The 17750-nt window shown below is 43.6% G+C and overlaps 1 protein-coding gene across 1 annotated transcript in view; it reads left to right on the top strand.

The window, feature by feature from the left end:
• The window catches only part of kcna4 (potassium voltage-gated channel, shaker-related subfamily, member 4), a 79184-nt gene extending 61646 nt beyond the window's left edge, over positions 1–17538 (top strand). The window contains exon 2 of the mRNA XM_061761599.1: positions 17322–17538. The gene's annotated coding sequence lies outside the window, so the exon portion shown is untranslated. The remainder of the gene's footprint in view (positions 1–17321) is intronic.
• The last annotated feature ends 212 nt before the right edge of the window (positions 17539–17750 follow it).

Raw genomic sequence — 17750 nt, 5'->3', positions numbered from 1 at the left:
AGTGTATGCGGTTTAAAGTGACGAGTAGTGCGATAATCTGGGACAATGGTTGTGCAAATGTTACAGATACTCAATCAGTGTGCAGCTGCCCAAAGGAACTCGTCCCTGGGTGGGACGAGTTCCTTTGGGCAGCCGTGGCCCAATGGTTAAGATCATCGCCTGCCACCGTGGGGGACCTAGGTTCAAAACCCCGACTGGACCATCCGCCAACATCCCCCGGACTCACGGCTGTGGTGTCCTTGAGCAAGACACTGATACCCCGAAATGCTCCCCGGGCGCTTCAGCTGCCCCCTGCTCCAGTGTGTTCCACTAACATGTGTATGTGTTCACTGTGATGGGTTAAATGCAGAGAACAAATTTCGTGTGCATGCATGCATGTTCATGACAATAAAAGATGATTCTTCTTCTTCTTCTTCTTCAAATGGAGCAGATGCTACTCTGGCATGAGTGGCCAGTATATGCAAATAGTGCAGCACGGCGAGACAACTACAGTGAGTGCACGAGTAATACATAATTGACCCCACAGAAATGTGACAATGAACTCAAGTCAAAAAATTGCCAGCTTGTTGTAATGGAATTATAAGTTAGCTGTTTAAGAAGTTGATTGCAAGAGGGAAGAAGCTGTTGGAATGTCTACTAGTTCTAGTTTGCATTGATCGGTAGCGCCTACCTGAGGGAAGGTAGCTGGAAGAGCTGGTGACCGGGGTGGGGAGGGTCCGAGAGGATTTTGCATGCCCTTGTCTTAGTTCTGGCAGCGTGCAAGTCCTCAAGGGTGGGTAGGGGGGTACCGACAATCCTTTCAGCAGTTTTGATTGTCCGTTGCAGTCGGAGTTTGTCCTTTTTTGTAGCAGCACCAAACCAGACTGTGATGGAAGAACACAGTACTGATTCAATGACTGCTGTGTAGAACTGCCTCAACAGCTCCGGTGGCAGGCCGTGCTTTCTCAGAAGCCGCAGGAAGTACATCCTCTGCTGGGCCTTTTTGAGGACGGAGTTGATGTTGGTCGCCCACTTCAGGTCCTGGGAGATTGTAATTCCCAGGAACTTGAAGGTCTCGACGGTTGACACAAGGCAGCTGGACAACGTGAGGGGCAGCTGTGGCGAAGGATGCCTCCTGAAGTCCACGATCATCTCTACAGTCTTGAGCGTGTTCAGCTCCAGGTTGTGTCGGCCGCACCACAGCTCCAGCCACTCCGCTTCCTGTCGATATGCAGACTCGTCACCGTCCTTGATGAGGCCGATGACAGTGGTGTCATCTGCAAACTTCAGGAGTTTGACAGTCGGGTTCGCTGAGGTGCAGTCGTTCGTGTAGAGAGAGAAGAGCAGCGGAGAGAGGACACAACCTTGGGGCGCCCCAGTGCTGATGCTGTGTGTGGATGAGGTGGCCTCCCCCAGCCTGACCTGCTGTGTCCTGCCCGTCAGAAAGCTGTAAATCCACTGGCAGATGGCAGGTGAGACGCTGAGCTGGAGAAGCTTGGATGAAAGGAGTTCAGGGATGATGGTGTTGAACGCTGAGCTGAAGTCGACAAACAGGATCCTCGCGTAGGTCCCTGCACTGTCGAGGTGTTCTAGGATGAAGTGCAGTCCCATGTTGACTGCATCATCCGCAGATCTGTTCGCTTGGTAGGCAAACTGCAGGGGTCCAGCAGGGGACCTGTGACACTCTTGAGGTGGTCCAGCACAAGACGTTCAAAGGACTTCATGACCACAGATGTCAAAGCGACAGGCCTGTAGTCATTCAGACCCGAGATTGCAGGTTTCTTGGGGACTGGGATGATGGTGGAGCGTTTGAAACAGGATGGAACTTCGCACAGTTCCAGAGATCTGTTGAAGATCTGAGTGAAGACTGGAGCGAGCTGGAGTCGTGCATTTTGGGTCCTATCCTTTGTTCCGTTCATGATAGAACAAACTGGCCATAACATGGACCCAGCAGACTCCGACCCGGTGCGCAAAGCCCTTCAAGAGCCGGGTCAACGCATCTCGAAGCAGGATGAGCAGCTTGCTGCCCTCCACCTTCATCTAAAGGAACTGTCAGAGCATCAGGACACTATGATGAGACAGGTGGCCTCAAAGTTTCATGGTTTTCCCAAGAATGTGATATCTAATAGGGCTCCCAATTTGTTTCACAATTTTGGAAGGAGTTTTACAGTTTAATAGGTGCTACCGTCAGTCTGTCATCTGGGTTTCATCCTGAAACCAACGGACAAACTGAGAGGCTGAACCAGGACCTGGAGACTGTCGCGTCACAGGAGCAACAATCTTGGACTCAGAAGCTGGTTTGGGCCGAGTTCTCTCACAATTCTCTCCCCTCTGCATCCACTTGTCTATCGCCTTTTGACATTGTGCATGGTTACCAACCATCTCTGTTTCCTGCCATAGCCCCAGAATCCTCGGTTCCATCTGCATTGACCTTGGTGAGACGCTGCAGGAGGACCTGGGAGCAAGCGCGCCGAATGCTGCCACGCCAAGGACAGTCCTACAAGACCGCAGCTGACCGTACTACAAAGTGGATCAGCGAGTTTGGCTCTCCACCAAGCATATTCCACTCCGGGTGTAGTCCCGGAAGCTCGCTCCCAGGTTCGTTGGGCCCTTCCCCATCACAAAGGTCATCAACCCTGTCACCATGAAGCTAGGCTCTCAAGGTCGATGCGGGTCCACCCTGCATTTCACGTCAGCCTGCTCAAGCCCGCTCGGGAGTCCCCTCTGGTTCCGCCTTCCAGGTCCCCTCCTCCCCCCCATTTCGTGGACGGGGGCCCTGTCTTCACGGTGAGGCGGCTGTTGTCGTCTCGTCAGAGGGGGAGGGGGTTTCAATATCAGGTGGACTGGGAGGGCTACGGGTTTGAGGAACATTTATGGGTGCCGTCTGGGTTTATCGTGGATGACTCACTCATTCGAGACTTCAACATTGCGCATCCTGGGGCTCCGGGGCCGTCTGGGACCGGCCGTTAAGGGAATGGGGTGGGGGTACTGTCATGGGTGTGTGTTACGGTTGTTGTCTTCCCCCTGTCTCGTACACACCTGCTCCTGAGAGCATCTTCCCCACCTGTGCTTCGTTTGTTCCGTTAATGAAAGGAACTAGACAAGGATGCCCACTCTCGCCCCTGCTACTCGCCAAACCATTGCCAATAGTGATATGGAAGAACACTAGTATTAAATGTATCTGTACTCCTGTGTCAGAACACAAAATCAATCTTTGCGCAGTTGATAGCCTTCGTTATTTACAAGAACCCAAGGGATCAGTTCAAACAGTTTTCAACCTCATTAAAACATTTTTGCAATTATCAGAAGATGCTATCAATTTGTCAAAATAAATAATACTCACTATAACGACAAATTCGTGGAATCCTTGGGACTAAAATCCTAACTTTCCTATTCCGACAGGGAATATCAAATATCTAGAGGCATTATCTCAGTTTACAGAGTTAAATAATTGAAATCACGCACCTCTCCTAGAATTTTTTTTTGATGATTTAAAACAGCCTACCTTTCTCACCTTTAAGGGATATAGGTACAGTAAAAATGAAAACGTTACCACAAATTAAGTATATATTTTCAACGATCCCATTCAAATCCACATTAAAATCAAAATGCTGGACTCTGCTATTTTAAAATTTGACTCTAAAAATAAGAAAAATAGAATTAGCCTAACTACCCTTTAGAAAGGTAAAACAGAAGAGGGACTTGATGCACCAAACTTCAAACACTATTACTTAGGTAGCCAAATACAGTATCTCATTAAATGGTTACATCCAAATGTTGAACAACATTCTTCAATATGGGACTAGAATAGATAGACTGCAATAGCACCAAACCTTCAGACCTCACACTTATCAGTACAAAGGGGGAATTAGCTGTAGCGCAGGGAGGAGCTGCCCCTCTTTTCTCTGTGGTCTTGCAGCCGGTCGGGCCGGGCCGGACCCGCAGGAGTCTAGCCTCTTACTTCACACAATCTGAAGATTTCTATTGCTCACACTGTATATATGGTACTTCACACACTTGGCACATTCACATCTCATTCAGGGTCCCCTGGGGGTTTGGCACGAGGCATGATGGTGCGGGTGCCGGTTCCAGGTACTCGTGAGTGGGGGACGGCAGTGTCGGGCTGGGGAGGACACTCGGCCAGGTGTTCCAGCACTCCGACCTGCTCTCTGGCCCGCCATGCCTTTGCCCCGTGGAATTTTAATGCACCACATACATTTTCACATCCTTTGCGGAGCTGGTTGGCCTGGGTGGGGGTAACGGTTATGGGTTGTCATTGCCCTGTGACTGTCTCGCCTCACCCCCACCAGTCTCCCTAATTTTAATGCACAACACCCCTCCACACATCATGATCACGGTACAGGGATAATGGTTTCCAGTTGTGGACCTGGTAATACCATAGTAATACAGTGGGTGATGGGCATTCACATTTCACTTGGCTTGACTCCTGGGGCGTGAGTGCCCCCACCCCCTTTGGTTGTTGGGCTGCGGAGAGATGGGGATCCACCCCCTCTCTTGGTGATTTCACCTGTCCTTGCTCACGACGGGAGCTTAACATTGGCTCGCTTTTGGCGGGCGATGACCGGTGGGGGCAGTGGGGCGCGGTGGATGGGGTTGGGTGGTGATTGGGCATGCAGTGGTCCGGTGCCCGTGCTTCAGTGGGTGGTATCCCCCTCATTGGGTCCCCTGCTGGACGGGTTCACTGGCTTGGCCCCGCCTTGCACATTGAGGAAGGGTGGGCCACCTTTCCTCAATGTGCCGGCTCAGCAACTCTGTACACCACTTGACTAACATGCATGTGATATAGTGCTCATTCACTAATAAGTTCGATAGACACACTATAGGCTTTAATTGCTTGTGCTGGGACCACTAATAACAACACAGGTTATACTAACACATCAACTCACAGGTTCTTACAGGTGTTTAGACACTAAAAAGAATCCCACGGCACCACTCGTCAGTAGCACTGCCTTGCTCATTTCCCACATTCTGTCCTGTCCTGCCCTTTTAGGTCCTCTCACATCTTGCTCTCTTGGTTAGTTATTGCACGTCCTTACTGGGTGTGTCCCCCATTCACAAATAACAACAAAGTTGACTGTTGTAATGTGACTTCAGTTCAAATATCTAGACTATCTTACTATTTTCCTGCTTTGGTTCGCACACCTATTCTCCTTGTCCCCTCTGTCCCTCTGTCTGTCTGTCCCCTAAAACCTTTTTCTGTCTGGCTACATTTTCAATAAACATCAGAATAATTAAAACTATTAAAAATAAGCAGAGGGAGTATTTCAAACTCCCCTGTTCCACAGCAAAACTGTTCCAGCACAAAAGGCATACAGATCCACCATTCTGCAAGGCCATGCAGCTGAACAGGACAGGTTTAAAAAAAATAAAAATAAATCATCAATGTGAGGAAACACATCTCCATATGCAGTACGTAGTGCATATAAATCATCAATCAGTTTGACATGGGAATAATAACAAAAACTACCAGCGGGTATTTGTTTTGCTGTATAAAAATGTTTTTTCTAAAATCATTTATTCTGATTTGAATATGAAACATTTCTCATCTGTATTCAAATAGAGTGCTTGTAGTTTGACAGTTATGTTATAAATTAGGTTATATTTTTTAGACAAACCTCCCATCATCCACCATTGTTACAGATTCAGGAACAGTTCATGTTTTCCCACATTGTTGGTTTTATTTACTAGTTGAGTGTTTAGTCTCATTTTATTTTTTTTTATTACCTTTTGCAATTGTTCAACAGTGTCCCTTGATCATTTATTAATAGTTATTAGTACATAGAACAGTTGTTTTCCTATTTATTTATTTATCTTCCAAATGTTCACCTAATAATTAAAATTGTCATTTAAAAGATATTAAGAGTCACTATCATAAATACAGTTTGAGGATAAACATTAAAACAGGAGAAAACAAGTTGGTGCGCTGTCATCTCCAGTTACTCCAGTCAGCATCTGCTTCAGCCTTCCAGAAACGGAGTGCATGACTCACAGGTGTAAAATGACATGGAACAATATCTAGTCACATGGATGGAGTAATGCCAGTGAACTTGGTGTCCACCATTTTCTTTCATGGAAACCCAATGCTGCAGTCCAGCACAATGCCAGCCACTGAAACCCAGTCAGCCAAATACCTAATTGTGAACCTGCTGAACTCCTCAGTCAATTGTCAGCAACAATTGTGTTCACTGCTCCACATAAAATCTTCTCTCACATCCAGAAAAATGTCACTTGGCATTCTGGCATATGAACCCAGCGCACAACCTCCCACAGGGAAACATTTACCAGCTTGGATGACCTTGGATTGGCTGACTCCATTCATTCTCGCTTAACTGACTGGACGATCAATGACTTTAGATAGATGACTTCACAAGCACACGTATCACCTCTTAGGGCTCTATATTAAGAGACTGCGCAATGTATGCTGGAGCACAAATGGTAGCGCATCTTGATTTACATGCCAGTGCAAGGCTCGCTGCGTGTTTGCCACTTTAACAGACTGGTGATCGTGCATGAGTTCCATGGACATATTTAAGTAGCCTGCGTTTCTCACCAGCTCATCCTGTATTTAATCACGGTGTCTTTTGCCCCACCGACCAAGTGACAATGCTCCCATCAGCACAGATTGCGCTCTCCATGCATGATCATCATTGTGAATAAAGTCGGCTGTCTTCACTCCAGCCGGAGCAGACAGCCCCTTTTGTTAAATGCGCCAGCTGTGCACGTCTGCAAAATGACAACAACCCGGTCTAACCCACCACCTCACGGAGTTACGCCATGTGCCGTATTTACGCTAGTCACGAAAATAGAGCCTGCAGAGTTGCTCTAGCATTTTTTGTTTGACACTCATAGGTCTATATAGAATAGATTCCAAACAATTCAATACGTTCACTGCATGACACAGACTGACCACAATCTGTTTCTGAGCTGTTGCACTGGGGTTAGGGACAGTGTTCCGTCAGCTCCAGGAGATAGAGCTGGTTCCTCTCTTTTTATCCATCCATCCATTTTCTGAACCACTTATCCTCACTAGGGTTGCGGGTGTGCTGGTGCCTACCAAAGCTGACTTCGGGCGAGAGGCGGGGTACACCCTGAATTGGTCACCAGCCAATCGCAGGGCACATTTCGCCAAACAACCATTTGCACTCACATTCACACCTACGGGCAGTTTAGGGTCTTCAATTAACATACCATACATGTTTTTGGTATGTCGGAGAAAATCAACGCAGGCACGGGGAGAATATGTAAACTCCACACAGGTGAGGCCGGATTTGAATCCGGGTCCTCAGAACTGTGAGGCAGATGTGCTAACCAGTCGTCCACCATTCCACCCTCCTGTCTATCTAAGACAGCGTTATCTTGACTTACAAGTGCCCCAACTTACAGGTTATGAATCGTCACAGTGGCTTGCAAAGGTGGAGGGGCTTTGGCCCCGGGCATATCGACACCCCCCACCGATGATTAGTAAAAGGTTAGATCTGCACCGCCACCCATGCCCCCCTCGATCCTTTGTTTTCGAGGGGCATTACGAAAGCGTCGTGTACCCCGGGCGGCAACACATCTTTGCCTGAGCGAGCTTCAAATTGGCCGCCGCTCCAGTGAAGTGACAAAAAGTGCAGCCACAGTTGCAGATGCACTTTCAGCAGTTTACTGAATGGGACAAACACAAATATAGAAAGATAACGCTCACTAAAGCTACGTTAGGCCAAAACTCACTACCAAAAGCTCACACGCTGAGTAACTGGCCATGTTCATGACGTCTCTTACTAAGCCGTGTACACATAAAACAGTAGTTATTGTGACCTTCAGCTTGCTCCAACCTAATTTTATTATAGTATTTTTACAAATTATGAAACCAGTTTATATCTCTTTGTTTTTTTAATTCCTATTTTATTCATTAAAACATACGTTGAAGATGTTGCGATTCTCTTTGGGAGTGACAAAGATGGAGGGGATCCGGAATGAGTTCATCAGAGGGACAGCACAGACTGGAAGGTTTGGAGACAAAGCTAGCGAGGCCAAATTGAAATGCTTTAGACGTGGATATATCGGTGTGGTAAGGAAAGACTTGCTGATAGCTGGAGTAATAGCAGAAGATGTAAAGGACATTGAGCAACGGAAGGCCCCCAAATGGGGTTAAACCCAAGGAAAGATGAAAAATAATGAATATATGGAGTAGTGGTGATAGTGTGATTGTCTCAGTCACGTGGATGAGCCTGATTTGGTATGTCAACATGCATGTCAGGTCAACTGAAGACTCTAAATTGTCCATAGGTGTAAAGGTGAGCATGAAAGATTATTTGAATGTGCCCTACGGTTGGTCCTCACTAATTACACAGGATTACATTATTTTTTATTATTTTTGTAATCTGCCTGTTTTGTTGAAGTGATTTAGGACAATTTGGCCTCGCTGAATCTGAAAATGAAATCCATTTCTCTTGTTGAGGTCAGGTTTATATGCCAAGTGTGAAGAGTTTATTGATCAAACGTTACAAACTTTGCTCACTATAAAGTGAAGAGTAAACATTGTACCTGTAAATTGAATGTTTCGTCATCGTTGTTCAAAATTCAGGGCATGAACCTCAATTTATTTGAACCTCTAAAGCGAAAATACCTCTACACATAAACAAAAATGTGGCCATAGTTCAAAATGTTGACCTGATTGAGAAAAAACAATGTGATATTTGGATTGAGGACATCCAAATTGTCCCTAATTCAACAAAAAAAAAAATCTTCGACAATAAATTTGGTGACTCTTGTTATTTTATGCTGATCAAGATGAAATGATGTGTGAATTGAATAGATTTTTATGCTTGTGTTTATGTAAGCATTTTTTTAAAAAAAAATCCATTTTAAATGCATTGATCCATTCATCCATTACATGTTTAGGACATGAACTGTATAAACTGTTGTGTATCTGAATTTGACTAAACAAGGTCACAACTGTACTTATGGCTCTATATAATTTACACTCACTTACTGTATAAGATTTATTGTATATTGGAGGCACAGTTGAAGACTACTTCATTTTTTAGCATTTGTTACCTGTGTGTGTGTGTTTTTAAAAAAAAAATTTTTTTTTAAACAAACTACAGATGTATTATTTTAAATATATTTATATTCAGATGTGATGGGGGAAATACAGATTTGGGGTTAAAGTTCATATAGTATATTTCTTACAGTCATGTGCAGCTTTGGTCAGTCATCATGTCTGCCATGTCATGCCTTTTGCTTTTTAAACAAATACGTTTCCTTCCATCCTTAGGCTGTACTTGAAAATATTGATTTAAGATGATTTAGCATGACTTGTCTGTCCGAACATGCCGTCCATCTGGCTGCCCCTTCTTCTCTTGTGAATCAAATGTTGTTACAGTCTGCCACAGAGGATGGAGCTTGCACAGAAAGACAGCTCTGATGTTCAATTGATTTATGTGGCTACATGCCAGAGGAATTTGGTTTCCAATCAAATAATCTGGGTGTGTTAATCCAACTGTTAAAAAGTCAAACAAGGTCAAAAGATCTTGGCATGCATTTTAGTCTGGCTGCAACTGATTTAATACAAGTTTGGCTTTATTAGAGCCCGTAAATGCACTGTGTTACAGCAACAGGCAATCAATGAAAGCATCTTGACACACAGGACAATGTTCAATCAATTTTTAGCTGCAGTGAGACACAAGCAAGAGTAGAGGAAACACCGATCAAAGCAACATTACATCAAACAGGTTTCCACGCTCAAGCATCTTGTTAGCTTTAATCTTGCTGCACACAAAATAAGAAGAAATCACAGTTTTTTTAACCATTGGTCTTCAAGGACCACATGAGTAGCCAGCTATGCTGTTCTAAAAATAGACATTGTGAGTTCAAGTGTTCATTTGAAATACTATACACATAATTATCAACAGTGATGTAACAAAGGAGGAATATATACAGTAGGTGTATATATACAGTGGACCCCTGCATATTCGCGCTTTGCCACCTGTGTATTCCCAGAAAAGACCCTCTGACAGATCATCCAGCTCTGTCACTTCAAAGTATGGGGATAGTGGGTCAAGGTGTCCAAAACAGGTCCGGGTCTGCTCAGCAGGTCTTTGATGGCCTCCCGCCACGTGTAAGTGTAAGTGTATCCTTGCTGTCCATCAGCACCACAGTAAAGTGGAGGATAACAAGCTATTTTGGTTTGTGGGACAAAAAAAAAAAAAAAAGCCTTTTCTGATTATGTGCTGGAAACAAACAGGCGGCAGTGTCCTTTCCACCTCGCTCTTCCTCCCACTGTGGGCCAGACTGTGTCTTCGAGCCCCAGACGGTGATGCATCCCATCCAGCGAATTGCGTACCTTGGTGGTGACACGTGTATGAAAAGCAACTCAGTTCATTCTTCAAGTCCTTCACCAATGAAAAGCACTTGAAGGCGAGTCGAAATGAGGCAGTGATCGGAGTGACATCTAAATTAGTCATGTGATTCTTCCCGCTCGACTCGTCTGCAGCAGATCAATTGGAGCGCATTCCCCCGACCCCAGAGGATGCTGGGAACAAAGAGACGTGTCGCCTCTTGACAGAGTGAGGAGAGAAGAGAATGGATTCAGTGTTGAACAGCACGTGGGAAAATTGTATAGAAAGGCAAGTTCTGTTTGTTGTCATGGTAACAGGCAGTGTGGGCTGTGGCAAAATCACATCCCTTGCAAAGAGGCTTGATCAGTATCAAGAAGCTCGACACGCCACTGCTCCCCTCCTCCATTTTGAATGTGGAAACACTGGTTGTGGTGCAAAAGCGTAATGATGCGTTACGCTCACAACTATATGAAACACACACAGATCAGCCAAGGGAGCTGAAGAGAGAGTGCGAAGCACGGCTGAATTATGGTGATTGTGTGGAAGATGGTTTTGTTTAGTCTTGTGAGATTTCAGTGGAACACTCAGAGAGGGAAAAAAAAGGTAGACAGTGCTAAGACGTTGTAAAGAAAAAACACAAAACTAAAGTGGTTTCCAATTAAGCATGGGGTTTAATACGTTTTCTCCTAAATATTCAGGTATGATGACCTACAAACATAAATGCCACGTACAAATTGCATGTTTAGTCATTTGTTGGACAATATGGCATAAAATTCGGAATACTGTATAAATTGAATCTCTTCACGGTAACGGTATACTATATCACCGTATAAACCAGTTTAAACATTATGGACCTATTTCTGAATGGGTAATATAGTCCCGTCCCTCACCAAAGCTAAATCTATCAAAAATAAATAAATACAAACAAAAATACTGGATAATGTAATTTTGGAAACATTTATTGTGCAGATCTCAAAAATTAAAATTAAAACTCAACACACTATGGTGCAAAGTAGTGTAAATGAATACAAATAACTTTACTGTTATAAATATGTAATATACTAATACATAATAATAAACACTTTTGACTTCATAGGCTCCTCGTCCCGGCTGACATTTGCAGTAACGTAATGATTCAGCTCCACATTTTGAATGTGTGCTTGCTGTGTTGCTGCTGTATTATTTTGTCTAGACAGGTTACTCTTCATAGTTTGTTACTCTCTGCTGTAATGCAGTTCCAACCATACTTCTGTTAAAGTGTATTATATCATCTAAGCACTTAGGGCCATATTCTCCCGATTGCGCGCTAGTCTTTTTAATTATTTTTTATGCGCCTGGCTTGCGTAACTTCAAGGTGTGTGCATTCTCTCGTAATGACTGCTGACACACTCACCGTGCGTAAGCAGTTTGTGTGTGCGCGAATGCCCATGAGGCGTAACTCGAAATCTGAGGTTGGCTGTAAATCCTAGAAAAGGGAGTTTTCCTGACACTTGTGGATGCCATAGAAATCATTCATTCATCTACCGTTCCGCTTATCCTCACTATGGTCGCGGGCGTGCTGGAGCCTATCCCAGCTATCTTCGGACAAGAGGCGGGGTACACCCTGAATTGGTCGCCAGCCAATCGGAGGACACATAAACAAACAACCATTCGCACTCACATTCACACCTAAGGGCAATTTAGACTCCTCAATCAACCTACCACACATGTTTTTGGGATGTGGGAGGAAACCGGAGTGCCTGGAGAAAATCCACCCAGGCATGGGGAGAACATGCAAACTCCACACAGGCGGGGCCGGGATTTGAACCCCGGTCCTCAGAACTGTGAGGCAGATGTGCTAACCAGTCGTCCACCATTCCACCCTCCTCTCTATCTAAGACAGCGTTATCTTGACTTACAAGTGCCCCAATTTACAGGTTATGAATCGATGTGCTAACCAGTCGTCCACCGTTTCACCGCCATAGAAATCCATTTGAAAAATATAGGACTCTTTAAATATGAAATTTACTTCCTTAGCGGATATGTCATCACCAGTGAGATGTGTGCACCACTCATCTAACAGGCTACTTTGAATGAGCATGTGTTTTTGTATTCTTTGAAATAAATCCAATAAAAATAATTTTATCAGAATATTGTGGTTATGAATAAACGCATGTTTGGAGCTCCATCAATAAAAAGGAGGGATGCCAGCCGTTCTATAGATCAGCAGTGCCCAACCTTCCTTGCACCACACACTGCGAGCGAGTCATTTAAACAGACCCATGGCTGACATAGATCAAATAAAAACAAAGGATTCAAAATCTAACTCACCATCGCACCATTACCATCACTGGAGAAGTTATGATCGGCGCTTTAAGACAAACTCCAAGCCGCCAGCAGCATGTTTGAAGCAGAAATTCCCCTTGCAGGTGAAAAAGGTCCACTGGCACTGGAATTTTTTTTCAACAATTATGATATGGCAACATTCGGCCGTCGACGTAATGTGGTCGGGACACATTACAGCCGTTGGGCAGTCGGTGAGTGCATTTGGGCCAGGTGTGTCTCGCACATACACAGGTTTAGCCAACAGATGGAGCTTTTTTTTCAGTGTGTCAAATGCTCCGAAGCAGTGAATCATTTTAGGTCAACTGATTCAAAATGATTCATTGCCTCATTCTCCATCCCTACATGACAACAGACGACAATTGACGTACAACAATGCAGCAACCCAAACTGAAAGAAACCAGCGAATTCAATGCAAACAAATTGACGAGACAATGACGAACACCTGGGCAAGACACGAGTGGCTGGGGGGAGCTGATTGGTTGGCAAAAGGTAGAAGGCTGATGAGCACAGGTGTAGACAATAATCAAATGGGCAGACAAGACATGAGCATGTGACACAGGAAAACTTGGCAGAAGCATCAAACAAACTTAATCTAATCAGAACCAAGTCAAGAAAAACACAAACCATGACACAACACCCCTTGCTTATACATGCTAAAATTGTGCTTTCAAGTGCCAATCTTATTGTTTTATGTTGCATTGTTTTGTTTTCATTTTGCATTGTGTAAATGCAATCTTGCTTGCACAATTATTTATTTATTTTTTGCAATACTTTTGACTTTGCTGCTGTAATTGCTCGTTTTGTGCCCCCAGCTCCCCCATTCTCTCTCTCTCTCCCTCTCTCCCTCTCTCTCTCTCTCCCTCTCGCTCTCAATTATGTCAATCAAAACCACACGCTATTAGTTTTGTTAATTCCATTTTTAACACAGCCTATGGTATTGAATCTCAACAATGTCAATAATACCAGGGTGGTTGAGTTTATAATGTATCATGTAGTGTATATTCTGTTGCAAAATGACCTTGTCAAGTGATCTAAAAGTACAAAACTTGTGCAATGTAATGTAATATTCCATATACCATGACCATGAAAGCTGCATGTTTGGAGTCGGTTTGAACTCAAATTTGACTCTGAACAGGTTTAACAGAAACAAACCATAGATTCAAAAAATGTAACTGTTCAAAACTGACAAATATTAAGTCTAGAGGGTTAGTGCTGATGGAAAACAACCTGCCAACTGACAGAATTAGGATTAAGTTTTGGATGAGGATTAAAGTGGGGAATTAAGAATAGACAGGAGCATGAGGTGATATTTTCAGGAATGAATTTGGCTAGTAGAGGCTGTCTGATGAGCACAGAGACAAATGTGTACTTTTAATGGACAAAGGCCAGAGAGATTCTCGTTATTTCTTTCAATAAATCACTTTTCGAGTATACTGAGGTTCATTCACAAATAGAGGAGATGAGTGACTGAAGAAAAGCACCATAGCGCTGATGTAGCGTATGCCTGCCAGTCCCACTTGACTCTAATCCCCTGTGTAAGTGCAGCTGTAAACTGACTGATGTTCACTTTGATTGTCCGTGCATGCTTGAGAGTAAATATCTGCCTTTTCTCAAGCAAACCATTGCTAAAAATGAGTCTGACCTTTAATATTACAAAGAAATACAAAGAAAAACTGCTTGTAGAAAAACAACACCCTTGCTCTTGCTCTGAACATTACACACGCTGCGCCCAGGAGCTCCGGCTTTGCATAAAATGAGCATTGATAAATTTAGCAGTGCTTACATAACTCACGCTCAGTTTGAATCTTACTGATGAGGCAGAAAAAGACATTTATTTCCCTTCAGCCTTCCTCCTCTAATGATTTTTTTGCAGTAAAGTGGCAAACATGAGCAGCGGGGGCTGCAGCCTTTGACAAGGCTGGTGGGCGAGCGCGTGGAGGCTGACAAATGTATAGTGTGTATACGCATAGGAAATGCACACGCACACCTTCTTCCTTAAACCCCAAATAGAGGAGAGGCTGTATTTAGGTGTAACTTGCATTCCTTTAGGCTCATTTATGCTTCCAGTACATACAAAATAGATGAATGTGTTTTATAAAATGGAATGAAAGCATACAAAAAAGAATCCCCAACTACAAAGAATAAAAGTAATTTTTGACAGCAAACATGGTGACGGGGGAGAAGCCATTAACAAACTCAAAGCCATGTCAAATGTTTGTAATTGGTAGTCACCATGTCTGTATTCTCACTGCCTCCATGTTTCAGGTGGGCCAGCTACAGTATGTTGGATCCGTATCTGTAAGTTACTAGGTGATGAACAGAAATACAGATGGTATGAACACACAGTATGAACAGAAGAACCAACATAGAGCATGCATGAGCCTTTATTTGCTAGTAAAAGACTAAGTAATGAAAATAAAGCGTTGACAAAATTCATTATAATGTCACTAGAATGCATTTGTTTTACAAATACCTACGGATGTCATGAAAAAGAATACCAGCCTTTTGCTTTTGCATGATATTCAATCATTTTGTGCTTGGCTGCATCTGGAGGCAATCCATGCTCAATGAAGCGTAATGTTTGAAATCCCTGTCAAAAAGTGTGTTTGCAAGACAAACATTTTACTTCTTATACACTGTAGACATTTTAAAGCCACAATCTACTTTGCTGTGTTTTTTAGCCAGAGGTCATGCATTTGATGCACTCTTGATGGACACAAGAACAACCTATAGTGAATGTCTATTCATCTTTTGAACAGGAAGCAATGACCTCTGTGGGCTGTCATTTACTGTAACTTTTGTGCTCAACATAAGCGTCTAGAGACGGGGGTGTGGGGGGTTTGAATGAGGGGCTTCACACAATCGCACACCATTCCCCCCTGGCAAAATGACCATCAAGCCATGCCAAATGTGGATGAGCAGAAAAGAACACATATCATATTTTGCAGCATTGTGACAATTGCTGGTTCCTGGCACTTTTTTCATCAAACCTCATTCATTTATTGCCTCTGTCAACAAGTTCGCTATACTGCTCTGTGTGGCAACATGCAGGGCTCTAGTCTGCAGAACGTTTGACAGTAAGGCTATGTTCACATTGCAGGTCAATTCTGATTTTTTTGTCCAATGTGACATGTATCTAATTTTTTTCATGTCAATATGAACAGTACATTTCCGATGTTTTTATAGCTGACCCAGGTCTCTTTCGTATGTAGATGTAATTGGATATGTGTCTGACACGAGCGCAATATGGACGCTCACGACGCACTCATCCGACCGATACGTCATCAAACGGCGACAAACGGCACAATTTTGGGAAGAAACAGGCACAGGGCAAAAGCAAACGGCAGACAAAGGAGCAGAAAAGAGTCAGTGGCAAAAAAAAAAAAAAGATGCTTTAGAACTGTTAAATAGAAGAAAATGTTGACTCAGGTTGCACAAAATCTTTGAAATTGCCACAAATGCTCATTTTAGAAAAACACTATCAGACTCGCATTTAATGTACTCCTACCTGTATAGAGGACTGAAGGATAATACAGTCGAATGATGGATATTCAGTTCATAAACGAAAAAAAAAGTTCTAAAAAAAAAAAGGGCTTTTTTTTTTAAGAAGATGCTCATGTGAACACATGCAGGCAGGCGGGTGAGCGGCACGCCTGGAGCGCAAGTTCAAAACAAGATAAACCTAAAGCATGGAACTAAATCCTAGAAGTTTAGTGTGGCAAAAGCACGAGACAACAATCAGCTGATGCGATCTTTGATGAATTCACTGAAGGGATAGGTTTTGATGGAAGGCAGGTATGTGTTAATCTGGGATTAGTAATGACTTGATAGCAGATGCAAGTGCATCAGCAGCTTGGAAGAAACCAACAACACACACTTGTGTTCACAGTAGAGGAGTAAATCAGCACAGGAAGAAGGAATAGTGCTTTTTTTCATACTACTTTACGAACGTATTTATGGTGCCATCACACATTTCCACGGCAGTTTGTCAAAGTCACTGTAGTTTCGTATGAACAGTTGAAAGTGGAGTTTGCTTAGATGGAGCTCCTGAACAAGCTTCCTGTGAAAATTTGGAAACTAAATAGAGAGAAGAGAGACAGAATGAACACGTTTATAGTGTACAAGATTACCATAGGAAGTATTGGCACCTTGCTGTCCATGCTCTGCTGCTACGAAACAAAAATATTGAGCAGTGAGTGGAATGCACCAGAGTAATAGTACAATTTATCCATAAAGTAGTAGGAGTAAATGTGTTCCCACCCACTTCTGCTTAAAAAAGGACAGGCTAATTTTAGTGCTACAAAATCAGTCTGCTTTACTGTCAAAGACATGTTATTGTAATAACTGAAAGCTGTTTTGGATCATGAAAAAAGTTATGTTTCCTTCAAATATGGTAACCAAAATATTAGAACTGTGTACTACAGAGCAGTTCTACAACACTACGAACTACAACCACAATAATGAACATTAAAAATATCATCATCATCAAATACCTCCCCCAATGAGTATTAATTAATAATAAAACTATTAAACCCTATTAAATTTGGGTGTGGATCGAGATGAAGATCCAGGATTTGATGTCACCTTTTTTTTTTTCTCGATTAATTTTTCAACATCTTTCTTATTTTCTCAGTGGCTATTCCATCCATCCATTTTCTTCAATTTATCCAGGGTCGAGTCGCGGGGGTCCTGATGCGTCCCCAGGCCAGCTGGTAGAGATAGTCTCTTCAACGTATCCTGGGTCGTCCCCGGTGCCTCCTCCCGAGGTAAGGTGCCCGGAACACTTCACCAGGGAGGCGTCCAGGAGGCATCCGAACCGGATTCTCATGTCACCTCACCTGGCTCCTCTCGATGCAGAGGAGCAGCGCCCTTCCCAGATGACCGAGCTTCTCACCAATCTCTAAGGGAGAGCCTGGACACCCTATGGAGGAAACTCATTTCAGCAGCTTGTATGTGTGATCTTGTGACGACCCACAGCTCGTGAACATAAGTGAGGGTGGGAACGTAGATCTATTAGTAATTCAAGAGTTTTGCCTTTCGACTCACCTCCATCTTTGCCACGACTGACTGATGCAGAGTTTACATCACTGCCGACACTGA

Source organism: Phyllopteryx taeniolatus, chromosome 2 (assembly GCF_024500385.1).
Source record: "Phyllopteryx taeniolatus isolate TA_2022b chromosome 2, UOR_Ptae_1.2, whole genome shotgun sequence".
NCBI classification, from domain to species: Eukaryota; Metazoa; Chordata; class Actinopteri; order Syngnathiformes; family Syngnathidae; genus Phyllopteryx; species Phyllopteryx taeniolatus.
The sequence above is the reverse complement of the archived record's forward strand: the minus strand, read 5'-3'. Positions and strand labels throughout refer to the sequence as shown.